The following is an 11827-nucleotide window of genomic DNA, read 5'->3' on the forward strand; positions in this document are numbered from 1 at the left end:
ACCACCCTCCTTTGACCTCACTCCTTTAACAACACATATGTTAGCTTCCTGGTATTCATTGGAAGTCTCCTCTGCATATACCGTTACTTTAGTTGCTTTTCTGTGTATATATGAGCCTATATATGAAAATGACAACAAATTTTAAGGCAATTTTAAGAACAAACCCATGGTTTATGACATTTTAATAAGGATGGTATATTGCTAAAACAGAGAGGTGTTAGGACACAAATGTGTAGATTGACTTTTTGGTATGTTTGTTTCTTCTCATTAAAAAAAATTGCTGCACAGAAATGAAGGGACAAAGGGTAAACAAATGCAGCAGTGGTACTCACTGGACACTATTGAAAATAAATTGTACAACTTAGGGGTAGGGATGGGAGGGAAAAACTGGGAAAGGTGACATTGTCCAAGAAGAAACGTACTCTGCCTGACTTACGAAATGGTAACCCCTCTGTATATCACCTTTATAATAACAATAAAAAAATGAAAAAGATAAAAAAGGCCCCAAATATCTAACTAACATGTTCAAATCTTGCAGAAAGCTTTCCAAAAGATGTTCTTGGAGCTGCAGAGAGGCTGGGGAGCAGAGCACAGGCAGTGAGGAGGAGGAGGGAGGGAGGACCAACACTTTTGTTAAATCATAGGAACTGTGAATTTGCTGCTTTATAGCTCTTTAAATTTAGCTCTTTGTACTTACAAGAGGTTGATCTAAGGACTTTATATTATTTTATTTAATACGTACAACAGGCTCACAATGTATTCACACTGTATAATTCACAGTTTACTCTCCTCACATTACAGAGGAGGAAAATATGGCTTAGAGAAGTCTCAGAGAACAGATTAAGGCACACAAACAATGCCAAATCGGCCGCCTCCACATCAAGGCCTTACTCTAGGGGATTTTCCACAATATTCTCATTGTTCATTTAACAACAAAATGTGGCTATTTCTTATGAGCTTATGGCCCCTTATGATAATAAAAGTAAAGTATCTCCATGCATGCAGAAGTGTGCTCTGGCCAGGCACACAGCCAGTGGCTCACACCTGTAATCCTAATTATTCAGGAGGATGAGTTCTGAGGATCACAGTTTGAAGCTAGCCCTGGCAGGAAAGACTGTGAGACCCTCATATCCAATTAATCCCAAAAAAGCCAGAAGTAGAGTTATGGCTCAAGTGGTAGAGCATCAGCTTTGAGTGAAACACCAAAGGGTCAGTGTCCATGTCCTGAATTCAGGCCCTAATACTGGCACACACACAGGAAAAGCGTGTGATGTGTAAACACACAAGGATTATGAGGAGAGATTGAACCATCATTTGATCCAGCAAAGGGGGTCTTACATCATTGAGGAACATGTGAAATTCTAACCTGTCCTCACCATTTTATTTTTTTATACTCATTAACACAAAAACACCCAAAATTCAGATCCGAAGAAAACTCATGTATCAAATGGTTTCTTTGCTGAGTTAGATATGTATTCATAATATAACATGGTTGGTTATTGGAGTACAAGAATGATAGGGGCTCAGATTAGGGGCTCACCCATCATAGTTACTTGCTCAAATTTGCCCATTAGTAAGTGGTAAGACCAACTAGAACACAGGACTAACTGACTAAAACATGTCTTTGCTTCAACATTCTCATTTAACATTGATCTCTAAATTTGTTACAGAAACTTCCCTTGTTTTAGGTTTTTCCCCATCTTGATTAGAAGTGTCTCAGCTTAGGGTAGAAGGCAGTCAGCACCATGCACATGTGTATTTAAATGCTGGACTTTCTTCTTTTCTTTTCTCTCCTTCTTTGTTTCTTTTTCTTTCCTCCCTCCTTTTCTTTCTTTCTTCCTCCCTTTCTCTCTCTCTTTCTTTCTTTCCTTCCTTCCTTCTTTCCTTCCTTCTTTGTTTCCTTTCTTCCTTCCTTCTTCCCTCTCTCCCTCCCTCTCCCTCCCTCTCTCTCCCTCTCTCTCCCTCCCTCTCCCTCACTTTCCTTCTTTCTCTCTCTCCCTCTCTCTCCCTCTTTCTTCCTTTCTTTCTCTCTTTCTTTCCTTTCTTTTCTCCTTCTTTCTTTCTTTTCTTTCTTTCTGTGTGTGTTGTTACTAAGGCTTGAACTCAGGGCCTGGGTACTGTCCTTTATTTTTTTATTTTTTATTTATTTATTTATTTTTGGGTCCGGTTGTGGGGCCTGAACTCTGGGCCTGGGCGTTGTCCCTCAGCTCTTCAGCTCAAGGCTAGCACTCTACCACTTGAGCCACAGTGCCACTTCCGGCTTTTTTCTTATGTGGTGCTGAGGAATCGAACCCAGGGCCTCGAGCATGCAAGGCAAGTGCTCTACCACTGAGCCACCTTCTCAGCCCCAGGTACTGTCCTTTAGGTCTTTTTTTTTTTTTTGGCCATGGCTTCACTTCTAAATATTTGGTGGTTAACTGGAGATAAGAGTCTCATAAATTTATTTGTATAGACTGGCCATGAGCAATGATTACCTGATCTCAGCCTCCTGATAAATAGAATCATAAGTGTAAGCTATCAACACTAGACTATGGATTGTCCTTTCTGATCTCTTGTCGCCATCTTCATCTGGGGTAGGAAGAATCAAACAATCAGGTGAAATAAAACTAGGTGTGACATAAAAAGGAAATGGTATTGAAATCATCATCTGACTACATCCCCATGAATGGTTGAAGGATCAGTTTTTGACTAGTTTCTTAGACTTCTGGTGTGAAAGACCTTGAGATATGTACAGATAAATCTCAGATACTTGTAAGAAGAGCCATGTAGTCAAGATACTTCTATGGATCAATTCAGTAAAAGAATAAAGCTGACATATAATGTCAGGTAACAGTTAATGATGGGGACAGAGTTGAATTGGACAGTATGTAATCTGTGGCTTCCAAACTAAGTTGCACAGATCAGATCAACTTGAATTTTCGGTGACTGAAGTAAGCCTATAAAGACTGTAGTAATCCTTCAAGACTATCCTTGGCTGGAACTCTAGGGCAGGAGGAGCTCAAGTCTGGGTGGAGCTGAGGACCAAAGGAAGGGATAATACTAACAAAGATAGCTACATAGATAAAGCTTTTTAAAAATAATCTAGAGAAAAATCTTAGAAGAGCCCACATGCTTTGTAGAATTTATTGTCATTAGTATAAAAGCATCTTCACTTTCTATTAAATTAGTACAGATTTGTGTTTAAATTTAGTGAAAATGGCCTCATTTTGATATAATATACTTTTCTCTTTTTCTTTTTTGTGTCAGTCCTTGAACTCAGACACTGGACTTCTATTGCTGAAGGTTAGCAATCTACCACTTGAGCCACAACTCCACTTCTTTTTTAAGTAGTTTATTGGAGATAAGAGTCTCTAGGACTTTCCTGTTCAGGCTAGCTTTGAATCATGATCCTTAGATCTCAGCCTCTCCAGTAGCTAGGATTACAAATGTGAACCACCAGAGCCCAGCTGATATACTTTTAAGGTGACCTGGACTTTCTAACTACTAACATTTCTAACCCCTTAATGGTGCTTCCTTTCTGCTTTGGTAGGGTTCCTGCAATAATCTACATTGAAGGTAAGTATTAGCAGACAAATATTTCTATTTACCAGTGACAAAAACTCCAATTGCTATTTTTGTGTTAGTGTTGTGAAAGTAAAAGGGCATTGGAAAATGTTTAACAACATGATAATCTAGGTTTTTGTTTATTTTTATCTGGTCTGGGTACTAGAACATTGAGCCTCACATTCTTTCTCTTGGCTAGTGTTCTATCACTGAAGACATTCTTCAAGCCTGGGTTTTTTTTCTGGTGAATTGGAGATGGGTGTTACTGACATTCCTGCTGGACTTTGAACCATGCAGATCTTAGCCTCCAGAGTAGCTAGGATTATAAGTATGAGCCAATAGCACCCAGTTTGTTAATCTATTTTGAAACTGTGTTAACTTTTCAAAATAGGTTTCATAGCTTTTAAAATTATGTATCTATATTATTTGACATGCATATGAAAGAGCATGAACATCTGTTTGTATGACCTGAAAAGGAAAAGCCTGTGGACTTGATATCTTATTTTTAATTTTTTTTTTTTTTACCAAGTTGGAGGAAAAGGAGTAGATCTGCACTCATGTCTAAACAGCCACACACACAATGGAAGAATGTATGGGAAAAGTTTCTAAGAAAATGGCTATTTTTTTAAAAAAGGTTGTGATTCATGATATAATGAGATAATCTTCTGATCAAATAAAATCCAAAATGTCTATAGACTTATCAAAAAAGAGAAAAACTCCTTTTCTAAGTCTTACAGATTTTACCGGCAGGGGGAAATTGCTATGCAGACATCATGCTGGGAATTGAATCTGCCAGAGAGCGTTACATTCCAGATTCTAAGTATGCCTTCCAAGGCATAAGATACATCAGACTGGTCAGTCTAACAAAGTTTACACCTGCCCTTATTTCCATCAGGTACTGAGTGCTGATCTTGAGAAGGCTCGTGTCTACTTTCTGGTCTAAGTAAAACTGTGTTCCTTGTTTACAAATCTACTCTACACCCACATGAAGCTGTCTTTACTTTTCTATTAGCTTCATTTATGATTTCTTGATTTATACATTAAATTTGTCCTAACATACCGCTGTGGGGGGACGGGGGGCGCGTGCGCCAGTACTGGCCTGAATTCAGGGCCTTGGCACTATCCTTTAGCTTTTATGGCTCAAGGCTGGCACTCTACTTACTACTTGCTACTTAAGCCACAGTTTCACCTCTGGAATTTTTTTTTTCTTTTTTTGGTGGTGGTTTTAATTGGAGATAAGAATTTCACAAACTTTCTTGATTGGGCTGGCTTCAAACCAAGATGCTCAGATCTCAGAGGCCTGAATAGCTAGCATTGAAGATGTGAGTTATTGACACTTGTCCTACACACTGCTTTGAGAGAGTTTCTAGATAGTCCAGGAAGGAGAGACAGAATAGGCCAAAGGACTTTCTGGGTTGTAAGAAAAAAGCTAAAAGTGTAGGGAGGCCAAGTCAGCTAGGGTTCATAGGATAAAGCGAATAAACTTCAGAATTTGATAGTATTGGCTGGATGCCCAAAACACCATACAATATTTAAAGAAATACATCAAACATAAAAGCTATACATCTAAAGGAAAATTAATTTGATTCATTGATATGCATTATTTAGAAAATTTTAAAGAGGACCCAAATAAACAGAGAACTAAAACCAATTGTTTTGAAGTCTCAACATTGTGATGAAAGAAAGCATTATAACACATCTAGGTTCACATGACTTAATCAGTTTTGTGACCTGAGCAATAATCCAGATCAAAATATGGCTCTAAAGCTCTGCCACCTCACCTAAGATTATATTGATAGTCAGAGAGTAGGAAGTGACATATGGAAAAGGGAAGTGAGACAGACAGCCATTCATTCCAGCTCTGTGTCAAATGAACGTTTCTAGGAGTTGTCGGCTTGTGATTGGCAAAAACTTAGCTACTTGTTACAAGAGTAGGTTATATTCTATTCACACTTTTAAGTTGGGTTACTGTTTATTATGTATGGAGAGACCATTAGACAAAACATCCGTATGCACATTGCAGCTTAAATCCCAACATAGTAATTGGTAAGATGCCAATACCACTTTACACTCTGCAGAATGACTAAAAAACAAAAAACAAAAAACAAAGATTGTTACTGCTACTGCTTAGTGCTGGTTAGAAGGGAAGCAATCCAAACTCCTGGACTGCTGGTGGGAAGATAATGAAGTAAGCAATGTGAAAAAAAGGTTGACAGTATTTATGCCAATGATCTGTTATCCAACAAAGTATACTTCTAGATACTGTCAACTAAAGGGATCCATATATTCACTAGATATTGAGTATAAAGATGTTCCAAACACTATTCATAATCCTTGCCCACATAAACAGCGGACAGACATAAATTAAAGTATACTTCTGTAATATAATAGCAATGAGAACCAGTAGACTGAGACCATGTGATCTACCTCAGATAAACCACATACACTACAGGCTGAGTAACAGAAGCCAAAGAAAATAGACTATACCATGTCTTTTCCTTCTACAGATGAACACAATTATTCTATGCAGTTGCTTGAGGGTGAATGACTGGATGAGGACATAAAAAAGTTCTTGGGACTTACTATTGTTCTATTTTTTGATCTGTGAAAATGTATAAAACATAAAATGTGCACATCTTTATGTAAGTTGTATTAACAAGATTTTTAAAAAGTATTTGACATTCAAAGTACCAGCTTGCTACAAGACTGTAGAAATGTTATATCTTTAAAGTTCTAAACATGGAAAATGTTTCATAACCAGAAAACAAAAATAAATAAACCTAATACAGGCTTCTAAGGAGCAGCATGTTTGAAAATTAATTGCTACATTGACAAAAAAACAATTTCACAAATCTACTTGACAGTCTATTTTCCTATTTCAGCCTTACATCCTTCTGATTATAAATGGATGAATTCTTATGGAACAAAAATTCAGAAAATGAAGAAAGATAGAGAGAAATTTGTAGAAATCTTATAATGAATATAGCATTTTAGAATATACTTTTATAAATATATACAGTTATAGTCTTTATTCCAAATAGATGTGTAATCTATATTTTCAATTTTTAATTTTTTAAGTTTTAATTTTTTGCTCTACATTTCACACAAGTAATTGTGGTATGAGTATTTGAATGTGAGTTTTAAATCTTAAGCACATCTCAAATATGACTAGATACCAACCCATCCAAAAAATGCACTAAATGTTAGTTTTATAGCTTATTTGAGAGCATAATTGACTTCCAAATGTTTTGTTATTATAAGGAACATTGCAGGGAACATCTCATGAATACTGTTTACTTAGAATAAGTTTATAAACTTATTAAAATTAGATTTAAAATATGAGATTTTTTTCCCAAAACTTTTCAGAAATACACACTGCAAATTATTTCTGGTGAATTGAGTCCAATGTCTATTTTGAGTAACTATTATGAGAATAAAGTCAGGCACTGGTGGTTTACACTTGTAATCTTAGCTGCTCAGGAAACTCAAATCCAGAGGATCACTGTTCAAAGCCATCCTAGGCATAAAAGTCTACAAAACTATTAATTAGCAAAAAGATGACCTAGAGGCCTGGTTCAAGTAGTAAAGTATCAGCTGTGAGAAAGTATGTCGAGTGATTTCCAGGCTTTGAGTTTAAATTCTGGTACCACCAAAAGAAAGAAAAAGAAAGCTAACTACTCTAAATCTTTGCCAAAAATGAGCACCTGTTTTTCATTTTTGCTTCTGTTGTGAGATTGTTTGGTGGACAATAATTATTTAGTAAAGCCGGGCGCTGGTGGCTCACGCCTGTAATCCTAGCTACTCAGGAGGCTGAGATCTGAGGATCGCGGTTCAAAGCCAGCCCGGGCAGGAGAGACCGTGAGACTCCTATCTCCAATAAACCACCAGAAAACCAGAAGTGGTGCTGTAGCTTAAGTGGTAGAGCACTCGCCTTGAGCTGAAGAGCTGAGGGACAGCACCCAGGCCCAGAGTTCAAGCCCCACAACCGACAAAAAAAAAAAAATTATTTAGTAAGAGAATATTATATTTCATTGTTTTTTTTTTTTGCTTTTTTGTTTTTGTCAATGGTGAGACTTGAATTCAAGGTCTGAGGGCTGTCCCTGAGCTCTTCTGCTCAAGCCTACCACTCTGTCACTTTGAGTCACAGCACCACTTCTGTTTGGGGGTAGTTAATTGGAGGTAAGAGACTATCCAGACTGGCTTTGAACTGCTATCCTCAAATCTCAGCCTCCTGAGTAGCTAGGAATACAGGTGTGAGCAACTGGTGCCCAGCTTTTATTTATTTATTTTTTATTGTGAAAATACTGTACAGAGGGGTTACAATTACATGGACAAGATAATGGGTACATTTCTTATCAAGCATTATCTCCTCCTTTGTTTCCCCTTCCCATCCCATCCTCCCAACCCCCCTCCTCCCCTCCCACCAAAGTTGTAAAGTTCGTTTTTGACATAACAACTTGTATGTCTCATTGTTGCAATGGATCCACTTGTATCCTTATTTAAATAATTTGTTTTTTTCCTCCCCTCCACAAATTATAACAACATCAAATTCAGTAAAAGCAGGGGTTATACCGTGGGGGAGGGTAACTATACTTATTTATTTTATTATCTTTAATTAATTGTAAAAAGAGCTTTCCATCCAACATGTCTGATTTTTAAAAAATTACTTATGAAAAGGAATACATTTTGTCTGCCTGCTTTCTAATAAAAACTCCTGGTTTGACCTTTCAAAAAAGAAGGAAAAACAAAAGAGAAGAAAATACATTTTGTGTGAAGTTTTAAATAATTTGTGTTTCTTCTTTTAAGCACTGTGTATTAGAATGAGCTGAGCTGTTATGACAAATGGTGACCAGGCAAAGGCTGAATTAAAATAATAGAAGTTCATTTACCATTTGTCAAGGTGGCAAGTGGACACAGGCTGACCCAGAACCCCTGACTCTATCCTTTTCTGACTCTGTACCCCAAAAGCCTGATTTGAAGTCAGGTCACACCACACGTGCTACTGCGGGTATAGGGGAGGGAGAACTTGGCAGAGCAGGCTCTTTCTGAACCCCTGACCTGCAAGGGGCCCATCTCTGTCCCTGTTGCCCTGGGGAAATCTTGCGATACAGCCAGAAGAGACAGGGCATGCATTTTGCCCTGGGCCAAACTGCATTCTGTAACCACCGAGGAAACTGACATGCAGTCAGCAATCTTTCCCTGTTGTTGTTTCCTTTCTTTACTGGGATATTTAGTATGCTTCTCTACTAAATCATTGCCTATAAATCATTACCTATAAATAACAAAATATGTCATGTTTTCTAATTTTCCCATGTCGTATGTGGTGTGGTGTGTGTGTGGGTGTGTGTCCTAAAACTGGGACTTGAACTCATGGCCTTGGCACTGTCTCTTAGCTATTTTCTCTCAAGTCTGATATTCTACCACTTGAACCACACTTCCCCAATCCTGAAGAACAAGAATCTCACAGACTTCTTTGTCCCTGCTGGTACTGAACTGTGATCCTCAGATCTCAGCTTCCCAAGTAGCTAGAATTACAAGCTGCCAGTTCTGGAGAATTTTCCATGTCTTTGAGTGAATTGCAATAAATCACTGAACTTTTTACTTATACAAATTTGAATTATTTCCCCTGAGCATTTTCATATTTATTTTACATGTAGAGTTTAATTTCCCATTTCAAGATTAGCAAAATAACCTTCATGCTGTTTTTTTATAATAGTTTTGTTTATTCAACTTTAATTTAATACTGCTGGAATTCATTTTGATAAAGCAGCATTGGTAAAGAATAACCATTAAACTATATATGTGCTTTTTATATTACATATTGTGTGTGTGTGCATGTGTGTGGGTGTATGCATGCTAGGGCTTGAACTCAGGGCTGTGCATGCTTGCTTGGTTTTTTTATTCACAACAGGTGATCTGTATGAACCACGCTTCCACTTCTTGCTTTCTTGCAGGTGAATTACAGATAAGACTCTTTTGGATTTGTCTGCCTATTCTGGCTTTGAATCAAGTTTTTTTTTTTTCTTTTTGATAGTCCTGGGCCTTGATCCCTGGGTGTGAGCACTGTCCCTAAACTCCTTTTGCTCAAGGCTAGCACTCTACCACTTAAGCCACAGCTCTACTTCTTGCTAATTAATTGCAGATAAGAGTCTCAAGGACTTTCTCACCCAGTCTGGCTTCAAACTGTGATCCTCAGATCTCAGCCTCCTGAGAAGCTAGGATTACAGGCCTGAGCCATTAGTGCCCAACATTTAGTGTATTTTATCGTATCATATTTGTTACATTCTAAACTCATGCATTCCTTTGTCACAACCAGATAAAAGTATAAACGTTTATTGAGCACTTAAGATATTCCTGGCATTGTGCTAGTTAGTGTAATTAGGGGAAAAAAATGAAAAGACAAATCCTTTTCTTTTCTGAAAGAATCTGATAGTTGCTGCAGCAAAAATATAGATACATAGTTATTTTATAATACATGTAGGATCACATAAAAAGATGCATGGTGCATCTTTCAGCAAAACATCTCTTTGTAAACTTTCCTTCCCCTTTCTTCACATAATAACTGGCAAGAGTCTTTGAGCATCTCTAGGAGACTGTACATTGCCACTTTGATGGTAAATAGAAGCAAAGCAGGGCTTCTGTCCGGGAGTCACATAGGACAGCAATGAACAGGATCAAAGCCCACACAGAAATGGTCCTTTGAAAATGGTGCAAATAACTCAACATTGGATAATTACAAATCTATTGCAACCCCCAACTGGCAAACATCAACTTGGATCAGAAATATCAGCTGAATAATTCAAACGAAGGGAAGTGTTTAATGTTAGAAATTATTCTTCTGGGGGCTCCAGAAGCGGAGGCCATCATGACGGCTCCTGGTGGCCTGGTCGCCAGCCGAGGCCGGCCATTCAAGTGGGCCATTGAGTTGAGCGGGCCCAGCGGAGGCAGCAGCGCTGCTGGGACATCACCCTGGGCCCCCTCAAACAGATCCCCATGAACCTCTTCATCATGTATATGGCCGGCAACACCATCTCCATCTTCCCTACCATGATGGTGTGCAAGATGGCCTGGCGGCCTGTCCAGGCACCCATGGCCATTTTAGCCACTTTCAAGATGCTAGAGAGTTCAAGCCAGAAGTTTCTTCAGGGTCTGGTTTATCTCATTGGGAACCTGATGGGCTAGGCGCTGGCTGTTTACAAGTGCCAGTCCATGGGGCTGTTACCTACACACGCGTCAGATTGGTTACCCTTCATCGAGCCTCCAGAGAGAATGGAGTTCAGTGGTGGAGGACTCCTTTTGTGAACTTGAGAAAGAAGCTCCTTGAACCTAAAGTAAATGGGCCTTATTTATACCCTGCTCTAGGGCCTAGTAACTCCTAAATGTGCTCACTCTTAAAATAACCACTGAAAATACCTACATCTCTTTTCCATGGTGAGGAGATAAACTCTAAATGATAATATGACTACAAACACAAAAGAAAATCTTACCACAACCCCTGCCTGAAAATAATGTAGAAAACTTTATTTATGTGTCAGTACAGAGCAAAACAATACAAGCAGAACTGTGTAAACAGGAGTATTTCAATAAATTAAATACTTTTAAAAAGTTGCACACAAAAAAGAAATTATTCTTCTGATATACTAATGTTATTTCACTTGTTTAAATTCTAATCCACACACCTTTCTAAACATTATTTTCTCTATTTTATGATTTTTCAATGTTTCTATCTTCATATTATTCTATCAGCAATGGCTGATTTTCCCCTTTATGAGAAGCTCATGAGGAAAAAATAACAAGTGTCTGAAAACAGATAATGATAGTATTAAAAACTACAAAAAGAAAGGTAGCCAAAGCAGGAATGCTCAGGGTCTCTGGATACATGGTTTCATCACCACAAACTTGGAGCTGCCATGTTGATGGGTACAAACAAGGAAAGTAGGTCTTTTGTCCATGTCTCCATTGGCTCTGCTACACCTTCACATTTGAAACCATGACTAGACAGATAGTCAGGTACATGCTCAACACCTGACCTCCCTCCTTGATGACATTCCCTTACCATGAGCTTTTATCTCCGAGCATGCATTGAGAAAAGACATTGGTCATTCGTACAAGACAAATCCTGAAATGTTACCTATAACACCAACCAGCTTAATATATTTTATTCAAGAGGCTTTCTGGTTAAAACCATGACAGTTAAAAATCAATACTAAGTCTGCCCACATTTTTGCAGGCAACAGTTTGTTTAGAATTACAAGTATTTTCCTTGAAATACAGGGAAATCCTT

At 38.1% G+C, this 11827-nt stretch overlaps 1 pseudogene; it reads left to right on the top strand.

Moving 5' to 3' along the window:
• Positions 1-10399: 10399 nt before the first annotated feature.
• Positions 10400-10895, top strand: LOC122113988 (annotated as a pseudogene).
• The last annotated feature ends 932 nt before the right edge of the window (positions 10896-11827 follow it).

Source organism: Dipodomys spectabilis, unplaced genomic scaffold, assembly GCF_019054845.1.
Source record: "Dipodomys spectabilis isolate Male_0828 unplaced genomic scaffold, ASM1905484v1 ptg000102l, whole genome shotgun sequence".
NCBI lineage: Eukaryota > Metazoa > Chordata > Mammalia > Rodentia > Heteromyidae > Dipodomys > Dipodomys spectabilis.